A 21385-nucleotide genomic window follows, 5' to 3' on the forward strand; every position below is an offset into this window, starting at 1 on the left:
GCCGACCGTGCAGTCAACGATGCAGTGGAGGAGGAGCACGTGGCGGAGGCGCCAGCTGCTGGTATGGCTTGGCGACTCCTGGTGTGAGGAGGGGAAGGAAGTGGAGGTGGACGGCCCAGATGCCGCCAGACCAAGCGCATCGCCGATGCCTAGCCAAGCGATGGAGAGCCTCTGGCAGGTGCAAAGGACGCAGCACAGGTCTACGTCAAGGGCACAAGAACGCGATTGTTGGGAGCGCGACGCGGAAACGTCGGCGTGCCAGGTGAGGGAGCTCGATGCGGTGGCGTTGCGCGACGCAGAGTGCTCGCTGCGGCGGAGGCCAAGCGGGTCATGGAGGAGGGACCACTCGGCGGCTGAAATCGACGTCGCGTTGGCCAGCCGTGAGGCCAAGAGGGTCCAGAGGGCGGTGCGCACCGCCAACCGCTGCAGCTCCATCGTCCTACAACGCCGCTAGCAGCGCGCTATCTGGGTTGCGCGGACGGCAATCGACGAGGCCTAGCCCGCCGGCAATGGAGGCCTCGATGACAGCTAGGAGTAAATGTAGACCAGCCAACAGTAGAGACGGTCTTTTTTTTATTTTGTTTTAATTAGATGTGGGTATTTTTTTTGCAAATGGTTGTCTTAACTGTAATGATGCATTATCTAGCACAATGTCTCACTTACGCATGGGCCCTAGCTTCCGACCGACGGGCACTTGCGCAGTCTGATGCATCCATTCCCCAGATGTGGTGAACGGATGGGTCACGCCAGACGGGCCGATCGGTTTGCGTCATGCCGCATGAGCGTGCGCGTCTGGTCCGCCTATCCACGCGGATGAGTTTGGATGCAGCAGGACCGTTTAGGTCACCCGGTAGAGATGACCTAAGAGCATCTCCAGTCGCGTCCCTTAAAAAAGTTCGGCACAAATGATTTGGGGGACGTTTAGGATCGCGCCGGACAAAAAGAGACTAAAAATCTGTACAAAAAAAGACCCTTTAGGGACTGCATGCATGCGTCCGAACGCTATTTTGGTGTCCGGCGTTCCCGGTAGAGACTCTGTAATAGAGTCTCTACCAGGGACGCCTGACATAAAATGAGGCTCTAATTAGCTTTGGGGACGCGACTGGAACGCGTTTTTCTCCATTTCTTGTCCGCCATCCCCCAAACGTCATTTGAGGACCCGACTGGAGATGCTCTAAAGCTTTGCTTATGAAATAACTGAGATTCTATTGCAACGAGGGAATACCTTGGGTTAAACTCGTGAGATCCCTGTGTCGACTAGGAACCCTCGTGCCCAGACGAAGGTTCTTTTGGTATTGAACTGAACATAAATCTGTAGAACCTACCAGAAGAGTAGGTGGAGTGCCCCCAAGTGGAAGTCCTGATATCAGTTGTTTCGGGCTGCAGATTTAACTCCTTTGTGATGGCATTGAGTTTTTGCAACTCGCCATAAAGCTTCTACTGACAACGGCAATGCAAAGAGCGTGTGCAGCTTGTCCGCGTTTGTGTACTCTTGGACTGATATGTCCTCATCTAGGGTATATGAGAAAGCCGAATAAAAACATCACATAGATTCTGGTTGTTCACCCAGAAATCTTTCCACAGTAAAACTGTATTGCCCACCCAAATTGAACTGACTGTGATGCTCTTGTACGAATCAACAAAGCTGAATACATCTCTCCACCAAAAAGAGCCACACTACTCTTTCCTCGATCTAGCAGTCCGAGGCTATGCATCCCCTACGGCAAGGCAGTCAAAAAAAAGTAAGGATCACTGGAACATCTTCCGGGGAAAAGAACCAGCTCGGCATCCCAATTTTTAGTAACTGTGTCAAGTTTTAGCAAATCAATTATTTTTTACAAATCTACTTCGTGGTAAGATCACAACAGATTTGCCTTCCATTTTCCATTCAATGCCGTGCTGCCTAGTCTCCACCAGTCTTGCAGTAGATGGATTGTCACCGAGAATGTGCATGACCACACAAAAAGAGATGCCACGGACAAACTATCACAAGACATACACTAGAAAATTACTATGAAATTGGACTCCTCAAGTGCATGTAGACACGAAGAAAACATGAAAAATACACTGCATCAGAATGCATGCATTTGTAAGTGTCTAATTGCTGATGCATTCAAAACGCAGGTACATTCGGCTCCAAAACTGCTTACAGTATCACAACTTGCGAAAGTATAGCAGAAAGAACTGTTAACAGCCAAATGAAGTATGGTAAAACACCAAGTAAAATCAAGATGCACAGTCTAGGTCTGCAGGTTGAACACCCAAAAAGCTGAATGTTGGGGCCAATTTTTGGGAATCTTGTCCAATGCAAGCATAGATGAAATTACACAACGAAGCAGCTACATCACACAAGCGGCGTAAAGCTATCCGAAGTCCAGCACTAGTCAGAATGCAACATCTTGATGACACCAGCAGAGGATTTTAGACTCAAAAATTTTGCAGGTCATTTCATACATATAACAGTGGGTATATTCTTTTCACCTCACCGAGGCTTGCAGTCTCACCGGAGTACTGAACTGATCTGCCAGTCCCCAGGACAGCCTGCAGCAGCCTTCAACGATCAGAGACTCTAACTTCTGTGAACGTACCAACTCGGCCACTCCAACATCAGTTACAAGTTCACAGAGGCGGAGCGTGAGATTAATCAAGCGTGGGGAACGTGCGATTAAAAGCAACCCAACATCAGTTATTTCCCCGCAATCCACAAGCTCGAGTTTCTGCAGTAATGGAGCAGATGAGAGGGCCATCATCCCCTCGTCATCAAAGAAGTTGGCACCATTTAGCACAAGAGCACGAATCGGGCAAGACTGCATGAGCACCACAAGGCCCTTCTGTGTGAAGCCTATCTCTGATGGATAAAAGGAATCACAATCTGCAAACGTGAGTTCAACAGCCTCAAGCATAGGACAATTAAGTGCTAGAGCCTTAAGGCTGTTGTCAGTAAATGCGGTCCTGAAACCATCACCATCTAGATCATCATTGTGCACAGGTTTTAGCCAAAGTGATATGCTTTTAAGGTTGTCGCAGCTTTCAGATAACACGATCATGTCATTGTCATTAAGACCATAAACATATTCCACGCACAGCTTCTCCAGTGCTTTGCATTTCCCCAATATAAAACGAAGTCCTACTTCTGTCCCAGCTTTAAAATGAGCCAACCTCAAATCCTTCAAACTCTCACAGCAGAAGTCATATCTAGTCGGGTTGTGAGCGTTGTACATGGGATCGAAACCATACTCACATGAACTATGAACACCCCAGGGTGACTTCATCTCAAAGTCAAACTTTTGGAGCTTCGTCCACCCTGAACCAAACTTTAGGAGGTCATACTGGCTAATTCCCTTACATTTCTTTACTACAAGTTCTTCCAATATCCCTTTCCAGCCAAGGTACTCCAGCCACTCTGCACTTCCTATTTCCTCACAGTTAATGAGGAAGAGACCAGATAGACTGTTGCAACCAACTGCCACAGATAGAAGCCCATTTGAAGTTATTTCTGGTAGAGAGTTCAACCTGAGAGATACCAATTTCTTGCAATAAGCTAGGCAACCAAGACCAGAGTCATTGATTTGTGAGCAGAAGCTTAAGGTGAGGTCAGTCAACGATGGGCAGTGAGATGAAATCACAAAGAGGTCATGATTGTCCAACTGGTCGCCATGGGAAGGTGTGCATCCAGCGTAATCGATCTCTACTTTCCACAAATTAGGGAACCGGGAGAACAGTGACACTAACTCTTCAGTCTTAAGGCAGAGTCCGCACCCAACACGGATACATTCCTTTTGCTCAGCCTGAATGGCGAAGAGACGCTTCGAGACAAGGGAAAGAGAATTCAAGTCATTTCTCTCGGTGACCCTCTTGACAATCTCTGCCAGCAGAGCATCCGGGAGGTCCTCCATCAGGCGCTAGTTAGCGTAACCTCGAGGCTCGGTGGGTATCCAGACTGCTGGAATAAAATGATGGGATCAAAATTAAGCATATGAAAATAATTTCATCACATTAGAGATGATTCATGTAACGATGAAATCTGTGAACCTTCTTCAGTATATGTTTGTTAATTGGTGGGTTCATCAGATTGCTGAGCAAACAAGAAAGAAACTACAAGATGCATCATCAACAATATGCTAAATCCAGTACTATATTCCGTCGTTTACGACATTAAGGGAACTTCGAATTCAGTACTTGCACCAGCTTACTTCGCATTCGCAACATGCATATTCGATTAACAACATTAAGGGGACAGACGTTTTATTTCCAATTACGCAAAATTCATTTTGCAAAATATTTTTCGGCTCATACTGTTATTTGCGCATAGTTTTTTGTGCTATAATATAACTACAGATTGAAACAAAGTTTCGACTACTATGCCCGGTCGACCGCGCCCTCCATCGCGCACTCGTCGCATTCGGGGGCTCACCTGTCGCGGACACGACATCGCGGACTCAATATACTCGGGTGTTCACCAGTCACGGATCCGTCATATCAACTACGTCTTCTTCATTGGTCACGCCGGCTAGGCGCAGCGCGGCTACATCAACTATTTCTGGCCGCACGAGTATTGCGCTCGCCACATCGACTATTTTTTGGCTGGGCGATTACTTCAACTGTGCCCGCCACATCAACTATTTCTGATTGCGTAATTATTTCGACTGCGTCCACCATGCGACTTGCTTCCATATTGCATCCGAGCTAATGGCTTCATCGCCTATGGTTATCGATGGATTTATCTTCTATGGATATATAAATATTGACCCGATGCATTTCCGGGTCGGTGACTTCATCATCTATGCTTATCAATGGATTTATCTTCTATGGCTATATATATTGACCCGATGCACTCTCGAGTTAGTGGATTCATTGTCTATGAACTTCAATGGATATCATCTTATATAATATTGACCTGGTACACTTCCGAGAGCATTGAAATTACTCGGGGGGCTCCTAGAAGATCTTCGACCATTACGTTTATTCCCACCGGGAGTGATGGAATTCAAGCAAACATGAAGAAACTTTGTACTATTTATGATCTCATTAAAATATTCGGCTATTACAACTATCACTCCCATCGGGTGCGCTGGTTTACAACAAAAAATATCGTGCATACAATGGTCATTTTGGAAATTTCTCGGCACATCAAATACAATAAGCATACCCGGCAATACTCGGAGGTTGCGAAGTTTTTCTTTTGTTATTTCCGTCGAAAGCCTCAGGGAATATGCGAGTGCTGCAATCGATAGAAATTATGCAAAATAAATACGGCTCAATAAGATAAAGTGAGTCTGTTGTGTACATGGTTCCCTCGTTGACTCGGGGGCTGCTACCGACATAATTCAAGACAAATGGGTACGACTCAGCAATATATGTTGCGATTACTAGGGGTCCACTGGGCCTGCAACGTGAACTGATCATTCACAACTTGTTGATGACCGCTATACAAACAAATACACGCCTCAGTAAGATGCAGTGAGTCTGTCGGGCCCGTAGTGCACCCTATGTTCGGGTGTAGCCGCCGACGATTTTACAAAAATGCATGGCTCAGTAAGATGCAATGAGTCTGTCGGGTCTGCAGTGCACCCCATGTTCGGGTGTTGCCGATGACGATTTACAAAAATACATGGCTCCTTGAGTCCGTCGGGCCTGCATGTTACCGTGGACCAATCATCAAACATCATCAAAATCATCGACTCCTCAGGGATATCATCAAAATGATCGACTCCTCCGGGACATCATCAAAATCATCGACTCGTCCAGGATATAATCAAAATCATCGACTCCTCAGGGACATCATCAAAATCATCAGCTCCTCTGTGACATCATCAAAATCATCAACTCCTCTGTGACATCATCAAAAGCATCCAAATGTTCTCGGAACTCGAAGAAATCTACGATATTCAACTCAGCATTTTACACCCTTTACATGAGTACTTCATAGTCATCTACAGGTTCGGGAGCTACTCCCATCGGGAGCGCTGGCCGCGCGCCCGATAAAAAGATGGAAGCCTCGTCGATAAAAAAAAGAATGGATCCAAAGGTTCTAACAATCCAGCTCTTTGGCTTCTCTCAAAGCTTGCCCCATTTTGAAGACCCGATAGATTTAAAAAGTATCGGATGATGGAATAATTTGAAGACATCAGTATCAACATCAAGCTATTCGAGTAGTACAACTTGACTCTACGCACGGTTGCAAGCACCCGTCCATAGACTCAGGGGCTACTCCCATCGGGAGCGCTGGCCGCGCACCCGATAAAGAATAACTTCGACTCTACATCAAGCACAAGATTCAACAGAAGATCCAAGACATTCAGATGATGACGACTTTAGTCCCTGCCCGAAGCTTCACTTTGGCCAGACACTCGGGGGCTACTGATGTGGGCATTACCCTTCGGGTACCCGACATTGCTATACCCGGTGCAGATTATGAAGATGGACCAGTACAAGAACTCAGCAAACTGGACCCGCACGTAACATCAACTTCGACTACAAGAAAGAAGACTCCAATACGAATTCTACTAGGACTCTTGTAAACCCTATCTTGGTTGATATATAGAGCCAGGGGCACCCTTTAGATCAGATTGAGAAACAGAAAACATACAAGAAAACATACACGCGATACGTCTAGACATCGCAACCCGCAGATTAGAACTAGACTAGATATAACAACTCCGCCAACGGCGGCCCCCTGTACACATATATTCATATAGTGGATTGCTAGTAGGATGTAGCGATCCTCCACCGCGGGGACGTGAACCTAGGTACATCGTGTCTTCTCTCGCTCCCGGAATCTCCATCGTCGCCTTCCGTCAACCCAAACCCCTCATGGTGGGCATTGCCGAGGAACCGCCTCGACAACCACCCTATTACGGAGTAGCGATTGATGATGTCTAAGCAGTCGTCAGTGACAGTGATTCTAATATGGTCTCACGGTCTAAGGATCAGGTTAAAAAAAATCGTTGTTAGTATTGCAATGCTGAACTTTGTGACTATATCACATTGCAACACCTTATATGGGTGTGAGTCCACCATGCCATTCATCCAATAACATGACTCCATTATTAACGATGTTGGTAGATTAGGAAACCTTGATCATCTTATTAATCAATGGACTAGTTTACTAGGGACAAGGTTTTTTTTGGTCAATACCACACGTACATTAATGTTCCGCTTAATACAGTTATAGCATGTCACAGAACTTATTATGAACAATATAGATATGACAATAAAAACTATCTTTATTTATTTTCCTCTCGGTCACAAATCCAATATTGAGAAGACTATGTTTATTTGTTCATCGGTAAAATTGACCCATTTCTTATATGGCTTGTAAAACAAACCTCTGCACCCACTAATTACTCTCGTTTTGAGACCTTTGTGTCAACTTGACCCACTACGTACTTATGTGGCCCATAAAACAAACCCTAACCCTCACTTGACACTCCCGTTTTCTATCTAACACTTACCACTCAGACATCGTCGTACTACCATCATCTCTCAGATCCCTACTTTTTCTTCCCTGAACCGTAGATCCCCACTCCCCTTCGAGACGCACTGCCCACTTCTCCTTACGATCCCCACTCACTGCACGCGAATGAGATGATGTCGAAGTCGGGGTTGTCCACCGGCGATCCGAAGCCGAAGGATTGTTCTTCATTCCATCCATAGATGGTTTCCATCTTGTTGCTCTCTAATCGTCCTCTGTATGGTTTCAGATCCACCCCAACGTCATCAGGCTCCCGGAGGATGAGGTGAAGATTCACTCCGACGTTATCAACCGCTCGGTGATTGTTGTGCAAATCCACGCCGACATCATTAGCCGCTTGTTATTTGATGTGCATATCCACGTCGCCATGGTTAGCCACGTGGTGAATGATTTACAGAATATGGAGGAGCTCAAGATATCAGAGAAAAATTAGTATAGGTGTCTTTAATTTGTTTTTTCTCTTCTTTTTAGATTAGATTAGTTCAAAAAACAAAGAGAAATCGAATACAAAGATTAGATTCCTTGAATAAGTGGTTGCAGTGTAATATGATGTATAATAAATATAATTGTCTATCTTAATCATGGTTTTAAATAGCCGACTATAGGCTATAGTTGCGACCTCCCAAAACAGGTATAGCCCGACTATAGCCGGCTCTTTAGACTGGTCATAGTGCATAGTATCATATACTAGTATCATGCATATGACTTGTCTATGATACTATCTCTATAGTGGGTGGTATTATAGAGTAGTATCATAAACTTCCAAATTTATTGTTTTGTAGACTCTCAATGTAAATCTAAGTACAAGATTTATTTTCCATTTACTTTTCTCGTAACATGCGCTATGATACAGTATTCACCTATGTTACTCTAATCCTATCTCTCCTCCTTAATTAGATGCCACATCATCATTTTTGTGGACCTAAAATGCATGATACTACCTATGATACTACCACTATGATCATCCTTAAGGATTTTGGCATCTTTAGCCGGACTATAGCAGTTAGCCGCATTGTGTGGGAAAGGCTATAGCGGGGCTATAGATATAGCCTGGCTATTTAAAACAGAGATCTTAATGACATCTTAATGACATGGAAATTAGCATTTAAAAGGAAACGAATGAACTGATATTGTTAGCATAAATTGTGACTGACTTTTCTACCGTGACGAAACACGGAAAAGATAATGCGCCACAACTTATCTATGCATGTCACTAAGGCTGGCCATAGTGCTAGTATCATAGCTAGTATCATGCATATTGGTCCCACAAAAATGATGATGTGGCAGCTAATTAAGGAGGAGAGAGAGGATTAGAGTAACATAGGTGGATACTGTATCATAGCACATATCACAAGAAAATTTAATGCCAAACAAATCTTGTACACAAATTTGCATTGAGATTCTAAAAAACAATAAATATAGCATGGCTATGATACTACTCTATGATACTACCCACTATAGAAATAGTATCATACACAAATATCATATGCATGATACTACTACATGATACTTACCACTATGACCAGCCTAAGTAATCTGTTGTGTTAATGGACTGAGGCGTTTCAATTTTGGTGTCATGCACGAGAACGCGTGGTGTATCGCGCTGTGCCGAGCAAAAAAAAAAAGCACCGGTTTAATTTGAACTTCCTAGACGCAGTTTCCCTTTTTGCCATGCTAGTCAAGCGCAGCAATTAGGGGCGGACCTCAGCGTTTAAAGCCGCCGCGTCCCTTGTCGTGTTGTAGTGATTGCCGAGACACGGAAGGTTGAAGACGGCGGGAACGCAGAAGGTCTTGCTGTCAGACCAAGTTGCGCGGTCGACGTCGATGCAACGGAGATATGGGAGAAGCTCCGCCGTCGATCTTTTCCTCACCACCGAGAGATGAACCGCCAACAAGATTGGGGCTGGGAAGTGAGATGAAGGAGTGGGAAACGAGGGAATTTATGATGCGTGATCCCGAACCGACGCGGTGTCTCCAGGGAGGCAGACGTTTCCTCTAGCCTCTAGGTCTAGATCATGCTTCAGTGATTTTGTCAGCCCACAAAGTCACTGACTTTGTCACTTACAAGTGGGATTACGTGGGATCCACATAATGAAGGGTTCCACTTGACCCCACTTGTAAGTGACACAAAGTCAGTGACTTTATAGGCTGGTAAAGTCACTAAAGCTCAATCCTCTAGGTCTAGCCCCACACTCCTTCAACCCACACACGGACCACGACATTGTGGGAGCCCAAACATCCAATCATCTAAATTTTGTTTTTGGCTCCCAAGGTCTACTTCGAAAACGTGCAGCCTATCAATCACGCCCCTACTACACCAAAGCAGCTCAAGAAAAGTCTTTCCTTGTGTGATCATTTGGGGGAGCGAAAAATAAATCTGTTGTTTTTAACACATAAAAAAAGATCTGTTGAAGAAGCGCCAAAGGGGTACTGCAAGCTGGACTCGAAGTTCTTCAAGCACGAGAGCAGACCACAAACCTTTGGCGCCTTTGCATTTCGGAAATAGGTGGCCGCCATCTTTAGAGGTCTTAGAGCATCTCCAGTCGCGTCCCCCAACGCGTCCCACAAACCGCGTCAGATCGAACGTTTGGGGACGTGTTTTGTTCGTGCCGCGTTTGGGGGACGTCACTCCCCAGCCGCGTCCCCCAAACGCCTCCCCCAAATAAATATTGGTGCACAAAAATAAAGGTTTTCATTCAATTTTGATTATATATTAAAAGTTTGAATGAAAACGGCTAGATTTCATCTAAACCTAGACTACTGACCGTCCGGTGGTGCGTTCAACGGCCCCGCCCCGTCGTCGCCTCCCCTACGCCGCAGCTCCTCCTGCGCGCGCCTCCTCTCCTTGCGTTCGGCGGTGGCCAGACGGCTCCGCTCCCGCCGCGCGTCCTCCTCCGCCCTCCCCTGCTGCGCCACCTGGAGGGAGAGCTCGACGGCGCGACGAATCTGCGCCTTTTCGCGGGCACGGGCGTCGTCCTGGAGCTTCTTCTCCGACTCGAAGGACTCGACGAGCGCGCGTTGCTGATCGGCCGTCTCGTCCGGGTGCGGCCCGTCGTCATCGGACCACTCGAACTCGTTGTCGTCGTCCTCCACCTCGGTCTCCTCCGCCTCGGCCTCCTCCTCCTCCATTGGCATCTCCTCCTCCACATCTGTTGGCGCCTCCATCATCGCCGCCGCCAACACGTCGGCCTCCACTGCCAACTGGTCCGCCCGCCTCCCCCATATCGCCATCAGCGCCGCCTCCAGCTGCTGACGCTCCTCCGCCACCAGCTGCTGCTGGCGCTCGATCGACTCCTGCCACCGGCGCTCGATCGCCTCCCGCCGTTCATGGTACAGCGCATCCCGCTCCCGGCGCTGGCGCCGGCGCTCGTCAGCCCACCGCTGCTCCATCTCCTCCCGGTACCGGCGCCGTCGCGCCTCTTCTCCCGTCGAGGCGTCGAATGCCGCAACGGTGTCGCACTGCTGCCGCCGCGGCCTCGTCAGCTGCGGGGGCAGGGGCGTAGAACGCCGCTAGATCTGCCGCGTGCGCCGCCTCACGCCGCTGGCGGGCCTCCTCCTCGAGTACCTCCCGCCGCTGCTGACGAGAGCCAGGCCAAAGCGGCGTCCCTCGCCGCCGCCGCTCATCCCGGGCCGCAGGGTCCGTGTCGACCTGCGATTCCGGGACTGGAAGTGGACGAGACGGCGGTGGAGGGAAGTGGCAGCGCCGGGGCGGTTTGCCATTGCCACTGGTGGTGGAGGAGACGGTGGTGGAGCGACGAGGGCTGTGTTTGTTGCCGGCGGGGTGTGTTGGCTACCATTGAGCCGGGAGACCTTTTATAGACGCCGGCGTCGGGAAGAAAGTGCGGGAACAGGCGAGAAGAGGCGGGAAGATCGCGCGGGAACGGGCGGTGGCGTGCGAACGCCAGCGACGCGTGGAGGCTGCGCAGCACCGACGAGACGTCTCACCTGCCCCTCCGTCGCCATTAAGGCAAAGACGCCGCCGTGTGTCACTGCGCGTGAATAACTTTCGTCGCGAGGTAGGCGACGGTTAGGTTAAAATTAACTATGCCGCTGACGGGTCGGCCCCGCCACTCCCCGCCTCGCTTTTCGTTGTGTCCGGCGTGCCCGGAGCGTCCCCTGTGGGACGGGGACGGGCTCGGGGCGCGCCGGACAAAAATGGGCTTTGGGGGACGCGGCTGGAACACATTTTTTGTCCGGCGCACCCCAAATTGCTTTGGAAAACGCTTTGGAGGACGCGGCTGGAGATGCTCTTAAGATACATGAATCACGCATCTGGTGTCCAGCTCAACACCACGGAGAGAAAATGAGGAAAGGATGGCTATTGTGACACAACCTCCGGAGAGAAAATGCTAAATCTTTGGTGGACACTCAAGGTTCTACATTGAGTTTCATACATCCTGAAGGACTTGTTAGCTTCATCCCCACCCCAAGTGTTTTGAAGTATTTTGAAGAGTATTCAGGAGGATTCTGTCTAAGATAGTCGATTTTGACAAAACTGACCTATTTCTGGTAAAAACGCACAAAATAACCTGTCCCAGAAAAGATTTCACGATTTGACCCTTTTGCTTGGCGCCGCACTGGACGGAGCCAAGCTCCATACCATAATGCCATCCGTGACGGCACTGTGCTACCACGACGCCACGGCCAGTGGCGCTACGGCCACGCTGACGTGGCGGTCAGCGCATCGTGCTGGCACCCAAGTAGGAAGCTTGGCTCCGTCCCGGACGGCATCGTGCTTTGTAGCTTGGCTCCGTCCTGGATGGCGTCATACTTTGTAGCTTGGCTCCGCCCGCAATGGAGCCATGCCTATTTGGCGGAAATAACCCTCGGGCCCGCATCTGCGCTGTCCTTAGCATCAAAAGGTTTTCTTCCACCTCCGAAGCCCGACCCCCACCAGTGGTTCGTCTCTCTCTCACTCCCCCACCTAAGTTCTCCATCAAATCCCTCAGATCTGTGGCGTTTCTTGGTGGATTTCGACTCCCTTTAGGCCCAAGAGGTAATCTCCCCTATTCTCCCCCTTTTTGTCCAATTAATTTCGTGGATTTGGTGCTTTTCTTCTCAAGTAATGAAACCCTAGATCTTGCATAATGAAACTCTGGCCAATGGTTCTTGGTTTGATGACTATGAAACATTAGGTGTTCAAATTGGTGCTTAGGGTTAGGGTTATGAAAGATCTTGATGCATTTGGATTGTTGTCATTTTTTTAGATGGCAAGAATTGTGAATGTTCATCATATGGACAAAGCGGCTTTTTTGAAAGGGAATGCCGAGTGTGTTGACCCAAAGGAGGTAGTTATGGTATTCACCACTAGTCCTACCTACGCCGAGGTTGTTGAAAGAATTCGATTCGATTTGAAGTGGATGGAGCCAAGTGATGCATGTGAATTGATTGGAAGGTATAATGCCGGGTTTCGACATCACAATCGGTTGAAGATAATGCCCGTTGACTCGGAGTTGAATTGGAGTGCATACAAGGAGATTGTGGAGGGTTCCCAAGATAAGTCTCTCGAGTTATTTGCCACAAGGAAGTTTGTTGCTCGGTTGAGCATCGACTTGAACCGGCATGCTTCCCCATGTGCTCGCGATGAGCCGTCTGAGCATCATAGTGCCGATCTGTACGACACTCAAATGAGCCAACCTCCAATGAGCCAACCTTCAATGAGCCAACCTCCAATGAGCCCGGTTCGTAATGACCAATATGAAGAGGAGGAAACGGAGGGTGGTGACTACGAGGGCGATGCAGCGGAGCATGGGCTCCGTGAGAATGAAGTCGGTGACGTGGAGGCAAATTGCATAGAGGAGGACATGGACCATGACCTCCCTTATTTGCGATCTCATGCATCAGACTCGGAGGATGAAGGGCCCGATGAAGATGTTGATGAGGATGGGCTAACGGCTAAAGAAGCCGCAGCTCACAAGAAGGTAGTAGGCCGTGCTCATCGCCCATCATTGTTCCGAGATCTTAGCCTTGCGAATAAGGCTATAGTTGATGGTGGTATTAGTAGAGTGCTTGAACCAAGGGTATCCGCTAAAAAGGATAGGAAACCCAAAAAGTATGGGATTAATCCCGGAGTGAAATTTCAAAGTTTGTTGGAATTTCAAATGTGGATCAAGGACTACGCGGTTAAGTACCATCGACCGTACAAGGTGGTTCACTCGGATGCTAAGGTGCGCTACACGATCAAGTGTGAGGACAAAGGATGTTCGTGGGTTGTGCGTGCAAGACCATTCAGAGGAGGGCCACAATGGAGCATTGTAACTTGCCAATCTATTCATACATGTAGTGGCAAGGATATCCGTGATACCACAGTTGCGGATGATCACCGTCAATTGTCGTCCGCTTTCATTGCTTATAGAGTTGCCAATAACATAAGGTCACTCCCTACATATACAATTAAGGGGGTGATAGACTTGATAAATGAACTATTTGGTTACAAGGTGAAGTATGGGAAGGCGTGGAAGGCCAAGCAAGCGGCATTTAAGATTTTGTATGGTGATTGGGAAGAAGCATATAACCGCCTCCCTAGGTTGTTGGGAGCTATGGCGGCAAGAAACCCGGGAACATATCATGTGGTGGAGCCTCTTGGAACAAAGACTAGAAGTATGAAAGGTGAAAGTGTCCGAGTATTTGGTCGTGCATTTTGGGCATTCGGGCCAAGCATAAGGGCATTCAAGCATTGCAGGCCGGTTATATCCATTGATGCCACATTTTTGACCGGGAGGTTCAAGGGCACAATGTTGGTTGCCATAGCTCATGACGCTGCGAACCAATTGTTGCCGTTGGCTTTTGCTTTGGTAACTGTGGAGAACAACGACAATTGGGAGTGGTTCATGCACCTAGTGAGGACAAAGGTTATTGAACCGACGAGAGAGGTTTGCGTCATCTCAGATCGCCATCAAGGGATACTCAACGCAGTTGAGAAGGACATTCCAGGGTGCGCTCGTGTGCACCATCGATGGTGCACCAGGCATTTCGTGTCCAACTTCTACAGAGCATGTGGGAACAAAGAGCTTGCAGACGATCTACAAGATTGTTGTCTCGCCTTCACCGCTCGACATTTTACTAAGTTGTACAACAGATTGTATGGTCTCACCAATGATGGGGGCAAGGAGTTTCTCAGAAGGAACATGACAGAGAGGTCGAAGTGGGCACGAGCTTATGACTATGGTGATATGAGGTACAGTGACATGACATCCAATATGGCCGAATGCTTCAATAGCGTTCTGAGAGGTGTCCGTCAATTGCCTGTGACAACAATAGCGGAATATACCTTTCAAAAGTTGAACAAGTATTTCCTAAATTATAGTGAGGAAACAAATAGGCAGATTCTAGGGCTTAACAAGCAAAAAAGAAGTACAAGTATCCACCGGTGGTCGACAGTTGGATGGAGTACCAATCAAAGAAGTCAAGCACACAAACGTGTGAGTGCTTTGATAATGAAGAATTGATCTATCAAGTTAATGAGCCAGGAGGAACCACGAGAGGAGGTGTGCAACACGGTGGACTGTCATTTGAGGTTTGGCTGCGCAAAGGAACATGCTCGTGCCAGAGGCCAACATTGTACCATCTCCCTTGTTCACACTTGATAACGGCGGCATGCGTCCGTAAAGTGGGTCTTAATCATCCGGATGCAGTACGGATGGAGGAGCACTCAACTGAAGCGATGAAGGATACCTGGGCGGGGAGCACTAGTAGGAAAAGCCTCATCAGTGGCACACCAAAAATGGCTTCTATGGCGCATGGGAGGTGCGCCACAGAAACGTCGCCACAAAAATAAGGTTTATGTGGCGCACCTGCCCATGCGCCACAGAATTAAGGTTTATGTGGCGCACGTGTTCTTAGGTGCGCCACAGAAAAGCGTGCGCCACAGAATTGGTTTTCAGTGCGCCACGTAATTTGCTTGTATTATACACGATTTTGTGCTGCTCTGCTATACACATGCAGTTTATAGACAGCAATATACGGATATACGAGGTTATATACAGCAACATTCAGATATAATATAAATATCATGTACATTGCACGGATATAACATAGACATCATCATCACATTACTTAGAGCCCGATCGAGATACATATATAGTGGCAAGTGTCAAATGTTTTGCATACAACTCTTAATTCATACAAAATTCACAATTTCGAGATACAAAGTAGTCTTCATCCGGTTCCTCCTTTGCTCCCTCATCTCTACCCACCAGGCTCGCTTGCATCGGGGTCCTTCATCCAGTTCCTACTATGATGAAAATGGAAGAAAGTGAGACCAACAAGTCCGATGCACAAGAGAAATGGAATAAATGCCTCATACATTGTTGGTCAACACAAATATTAACATTCAGGGACGGCGTAAGTGAGACCAAGTCCGATGCACAAGAGATTGATATTTGTGCTATCTTACCAGGCTCACTTACGCCGCCCCGAGTGTACGTTGACCAAACATTTTAATCATCGGCATTTTGAAAATCTCAAAGCAAATGGAATGACAAAATGGAATAAGTGCCTCATACATTGTTGGTCAACACAAATACTATGGTCGGAAACCATAGTTGCAGTATACACCGCAAGTATACTTTGCGAAGGGCCCCTTTCCCGGCCGCCGTTCCGTGAACGGGTGCTTGACGACACAACGACGCCGATCTGCCTCTCCGGCGTGGAACCACGGCAGTCCCTCGCCGTCCGGTGAACGAGTCCTTGATGCAAAGACCGTGCCGGCCTGCCCAGCATTATGCCGGGCCGTGTTGCCGCGCTTCAGGCCGTGCCCGCGCCCTGCACTGTTCACCTTTTGCCCGTTGAACCAATAGACTGATCGTTGGAATAAGGAAACCGATGACGGCCGGTCGCAAGATTAAATTGCGATCGGCCATCATCGGCTTCCTTATTCCAACGATTGGTCTATTCGTTCACCGGGCAAAAAGGCGAAGAGTGCAGGGCGCGTGAGACACGGCCTGAAACGCGGCAACAGGGGTCGGCATGATGCTAGGGAGGCTAGCACCGTCTTTGCATTAAGGACTAGTTCACGTACTGGACGGCGAGAGAAGAAAAGTGGTGATGCGCCGGAGAGGTAGGTCGGCGTTGTTGTCTCGTCAAAGACTCGTTCACGGAACGGCGGCCGGGGAAAGGGGGCCCATCTACAAAGTATATTGCGGCGTATAGGTGACCAAACATTCTAATCATCGGCACTAAAATGGAAGAAAGAGCCAAGTGGTATCTCAACTAGATATCATATGCCTCATACTTTGTTGGTCGAAAGAAATATTAACATTCCTGGATGGGGTCGGTGAGGCCGGGTAGGATGCACAAGAGATTGATATTTGTGCCATCGCACCAGAGCTCACCGGCCCCACCCGCAGTGTACAAGTGACCAAACAATTTAATCATCGGCACTAAATGGAAGAAAGGCCAATGCAATTAAGAAGTAGCTAGTATGAACTAAATGGAATGCCTCATACTTTGTTGGGCGAAACAAATATTAACATCCAGGGATGGAGTAAGCGAGGCCGGGTAGGATGCACAAAATATTGATACTTGTGCCATCATACCAGGCTCACTTGCTCCACCCCGAGTGTACGAGTGATCGACCAACCATCTAATCATCGGCAAGTACAAAAACACCAACAAACCAGCAACCATGGTGACATAAGTCAAGATGCTCAAACACACATAGAATGCATGGAGAAGATGCTCCAAAGGGATTATTCATCACTTGGTATATAGACCAAGTGATGCTGGCAAAAGAGAGGCCAATCAAGAACCAGTAAATCCGAGTAAGTGATAGATATGCGTAAACAAGCAACAACACATAGCATATCCCAGCTAACCGGATGAGACAAGTCTTGGTAGCCAACTGAATCACCTAGCACCACCTAGCCTTTTAAAACCATCGAAACAGTCCTTTTTCTTCAAAGGATACCACAGTGGCATTCATTTACATGATCCCCTACTGTGGATATCTCTATTTTCATCAAAGCCAACAAGAAATAGAAATTTATCATTACTCGCTTGAGTTTAAAACAAAGCCGGGGTACCATAAGGGATTATTCATCACTTGGTAGTAACCAAGTGATGCCGGCAAGAGAGAGGCCAAGCCCGAGCTAGTCAATCCAAGTGAGATGGATATGCATAAGTAAGCAAGAACACATAGCCTATCCAAGTTAACCGGATAAAACCAACCTTGACAGACCAACTTAATAACCTAGCATCACCTAGTCTTTTAAACCATCGAAACTTCCCATTTTCTTCAAAGGATACCACAGTGGCATTCATTTACATGATTCCCTAATGTGAATATCTCTATTTTAGTATCTCGTTCTTATCCAAGTTGTTGCCTCAGCCTTTGCATCATTGGCTAAGCCAAGACATCAAGCATCCGGCCAGGGAGCTTCTTTCTTTTAGGGAACTATATGAACTATATGCACATGATCCAAGTAAGCATAGTAGCATACCATAAGCTCACAACAATCCATCAAGTAAATGTTCACAAGGATACCACAGTAGCATAGTAGCATACCATAAGCTCACAAGAATCCATCATTTTCTTCACAAGGATACCGCAGTAGCATACCATAGTAGCATTTAATGCATTTAAATGAACCAGTAGCATCAAAACCAACCAAATGTCCAACTAGCAAGCAATACCAAGTGAGCAAGTCTTCATTACCTTGTACAGAGTTCGGACATGGATTTATTTCCAACAAAGGATGGAAATCAAATTAACATCATTGAATTAAATTGAATCATTACCATCACATGGTTCATCAATAACAATTAGGGGCAATGCATCCAGAGCAACAGCAGCAATGCATCCAGAGCAACAGCAGTAATGCATCCAGAACCACTACTGAGGTACATCAACCATGAGCAATGAGCCAGCAAGTAAATCACTAGCACATGATGATCATTTGACCATTTAGAGCATGGACACACAAGCAATAGCAACAGTATAGTTCACCGGGAATGGTGAGAAGCTGCAAGAGCATGCATCTAGCTGCAGCAACAATGACAACAAGCTAGGATAGATAGATCAACAAGACAACGGCAGCAAGTACATCAACGACAACGGTAGCACAACCGGAGCATGCATCTAGCTGCAGCAACAATGACATCAAGCTAGGATAGATAGATAGATTGCATCCGAGTAGCACATCAACGAGCAACAGACAGCTAGCACGGAACAACAACAACGACAGACACAACCGGAGCAGCACACAAGCATTTCGTCGAGCACTTTGTGCTCGCGCGGAGAGGAAGAGGGAGGGGAGGGGAGGGGAGGGGAGGGGAGGGAGAGAGTTCACCGACGACAGGGTGGAGGAGGAGGTTGACGACGACGGCAGCGGTGGAGGAGGAGGAGGACGCGGCGGCTCCTCCACCTTCACGCGACGGCGGCCCCTCCTCACGGCGGCCCCTCCTCGCCGTAGCGGCAGCTTGTGCTGCAGGTGGCGGGGATGGGAGGACCGTGGCGGCATGCGGCCCTCGCGGAGGAAGGCGGCGGCGACGGCGATGGCGACGACCATGGCGGCGCGCGGCGGATCGGAGGAGAGGGGAGAGGGGAGAGGGGAGGGGAGAGGTGAACAGGCGTGGGGGAGGGCACGGGCGATGATATAAGTTCTCTTAGTTCTGTGGCGCACCCGAGCCAGTGTGTCACAGAATCAACTACTTCTGTGGCGCACCGAAGCACGTGCGCCACAGAAAGAGTTATTTCTGTGGCGCAGCAGGCCATTTGCGCCACAGAAATACCTACACTAATAATTGGTGGTGGCAGGATGTGGGCCCCATACAATTACTGTGGCGCAGTGTTCAGCAGTGCGCCACAAAATTAAGCTATTTCTGTGGCGCCCCTAGCATGGTGCGCCACAAAATAAGTTTCTGTGGCGCATTCAAAATGGTGCGCCACAGAACTAAGCTTTGCCTATAAGGGTTTTCCTACTAGTGGAGATTTCAACCGTATTTGGACCAAAGTCAATGGCCAGAGTATCATGGACTTGATCTTTGGCCCGATCCGGCTTTAAAGGTTGTCAAACGGGGTAGAACTCAAACAAAGCGTTTCCGGGGCGACATGGATGATTGGGTAGGTGGGTACCGAAGGCAATGGGGCAACCAACATTTTGCGGAGCCTCGTGACACGACCCGTTGTGGACAATGTAACAAGGAAGGACATAACAATAGAGGTTGTAGCCAAAGGAAGAGATCGAAGGGACACAATAATAAAGGTGATGATGGTGGTGGGCATGGTGGTGATGGTGGTGGGCATGGTGGTGATGGTGCTGGCCATGGTGGTGGGCATGGTGGTGATGGTGCTGGGCATGGTGGTGGGCATGGTGGGCATGGTGGTGGGCATGGTGGGCATGGTGGTGGGCATGGTGGTGGGCATGGTGGTGATGGTCTTGGGCATGGTGGTGATGGTCTTGGGCATGGTGGTGGGCGTGGTGATGGTAGGGGTAGGGGCATGTTTGGTTACCTAAGAGGTCCCGCTCCGGGATCATAGATTATAGGTATGAAAATTATGTCGTCAATGATTAAACATTCTTACATTTTTCTACTAATGTAAATATCTAGAGTTCTGTAGGTATGGCATCCGGAGGTTGGAGGAACTACGGGAAAAAAGCTCCAGTTGTAGAGAAGCTGAAGAACAAGTGGGAAGTACCGGAGATACCATCCTGGGAGCATCTTCAGTACAGAAAGCGGTATGCGGAAGCAACAAGGAAGATCGAGGAGGAGAAGGCTGAGTGGGAGAGGGAGCGCGAAAGAATTAAAAGGGAGGAAGATCACAAGGTTTTCAAGAAGATGATGGATGATTACCATTTGAAAAGAAAGAAAATGATAGAAGATGACAAGAAGGCAAAAGAGTGGGAATTAAAACGAGAGATGGATAGGCTTGCAAAGGAGAAGGCAGCGGAAGAAGATGCGAAGAAGCGGAAAGGAAAATATGGGCGTTGTACTCAGTAGACTATCTATCATTTGTCTTCGTGTCGATGATGTTGTGAACTTTTGTGCTTTGAACTATGTTGTAAAACTTATGCATGAAACCTATGTGTAAACTTTGTGCTCGAACTATGTGTAAAACTTGATTAGCTATGCTATGTAAATTTGTCATGTCGACATCATCGTTTGGAGGCAGGTTCTGTAAGATTTTATACATGGACAACTCATGGCTCCGTCGGAGAAGGAGCTATGCACAATAGCATGGCGCCGTGGGTGGTGGAGCCATGCTTTGCAGCATGGCTCCGCCCTGGACGGAGCCAAGGTCCTTGGAAATTTTTTCAGCCGCGAACTCACCAGCACATGCAAGAACCGACGGCGCCATGCGGCGACTGACGGCGCCAAGCTTGCTTAACGCCCCTGCCTACGGCGCCATGCCGCATAGCGCCCCTGCCGACGGCGCCATGCTTTGGAGCATGGCTCCGCGAGCCATGGAGCCATGCTTTGGAGCTTGGCTCCGCGAGCCATGGAGCCATGGTCTGTTTCTTTGTAAGACAGCAAGGTCAGTGCAACCAGTACTTTGACAGCAAAAAACAAGAGTTCAACTTGACAGAAATTATAACATGACATGATTTGGAACATGACAATGGATACACAAGTTCAACAAGAGTTCAACTAGACACATAATTGATCAAAGAGTTCAACTAGACACACAAGTTCAACAAGAGGTCAACTGGACACACAAGTTCAACTAGACACACAATTGATCAGTCCCTCCCCTTCCCTCTTTTGGCCGAAGGGCGGTCCGCGTTCGCCTTCATACGGTGCTCGTTCTTCCTCCTCCTTCTAGGACCGTCGTCATCCTCGCCCTCATGTGCCTTGCGTGCACGCTCCGCCTTCCGTGCCCGCTCCTCCTCAAGTGCCTTCTTCTTGTTCCATTCATCCGGAGTGTATGGCTCTCTCGGTTTATGCCGCTTCAACCGTTGACTAGGAGCCGGT

At 48.1% G+C, this 21385-nt stretch overlaps 1 pseudogene; it reads right to left on the reverse strand.

Moving 5' to 3' along the window:
- Positions 1 to 2569: 2569 nt before the first annotated feature.
- Positions 2570 to 3896, reverse strand: LOC124651795 (annotated as a pseudogene).
- Between the last annotated feature and the right edge of the window lie 17489 nt (positions 3897 to 21385).

Source organism: Lolium rigidum, chromosome 5 (assembly GCF_022539505.1).
Source record: "Lolium rigidum isolate FL_2022 chromosome 5, APGP_CSIRO_Lrig_0.1, whole genome shotgun sequence".
NCBI lineage: Eukaryota > Viridiplantae > Streptophyta > Magnoliopsida > Poales > Poaceae > Lolium > Lolium rigidum.